Source organism: Alligator sinensis, unplaced genomic scaffold (assembly GCF_000455745.1).
Source record: "Alligator sinensis unplaced genomic scaffold, ASM45574v1 scaffold309_1, whole genome shotgun sequence".
Lineage (NCBI taxonomy): Eukaryota > Metazoa > Chordata > Crocodylia > Alligatoridae > Alligator > Alligator sinensis.
Window position 1 is genome coordinate 233,801 of NW_005842080.1, and position 810 is coordinate 234,610.

An 810-nucleotide genomic window follows, 5' to 3' on the forward strand; every position below is an offset into this window, starting at 1 on the left:
GCGGGGTGCTGGGGCCCCTCTGCAGCCCAGCTGGGCTGGGCCCAGATCCCTGAGGCTCGCTAGTCTGGCTTTGCACTGGAGCGGGTTGCACAGCTCCAGGAGGCACGCACAGGAGCCGTGTCTCCTGGAGCCCTGTGACTCGCTTTGGTGCAAGGCTGGAGTAGCGAGCCACATGGGGCTGGGCCAGGTCCTCACCCCACCTCTGCAGGTACAGGGGGAAAAGGTGAGAGCCGGCCCTGGGGTCTGGCCCATGCTAACAGGAGCTGGCGTTGCATGTAGTTCCTGCATGCTGCGCCAGGTCCTGCCACGGCTGGGCCCTTTCTATAGCTGCAGGACTTGGCCCAGTGCACGGGGACCGTGTGGAGCCGAGCTGCGTCCTGCCTGCCCTAGGCGGCTTGTGTTCCCCGGCCCAGTGTGCAGGGACTGCATGGAGCTGAGCCAGATCCTGCCAGCCATGGGGTTGCTTGTGCTGCCCAGCTGCCAGGGCCATTAGGACCAGGCTTGGCTCCACGCGGTCCCCGTGCACCAGGCCAGGTCCTGCAGCTATAGGAAGGGCCCAGCCATGGCAGGACCCGGCACAGCATGTGGGAACTACATGCTGTGCCGTCTCCTGTCAACATAGGCTGGACCCCAGGGCCGGCTCCTGCCTCTGCCCCCTGTGCCTACGGAGGGGTGAGGACCTGACCCAGCCCCATGTGGCTCATTAGTTCAGCTTTGCACCGGAGCGGGTCACAGGGCTCTGGGAGGCATGGCTCCTGTGCATGCCTCCTGGAGCCATGAGACCCACTCCCGTGCAAAGCCATACTAGCG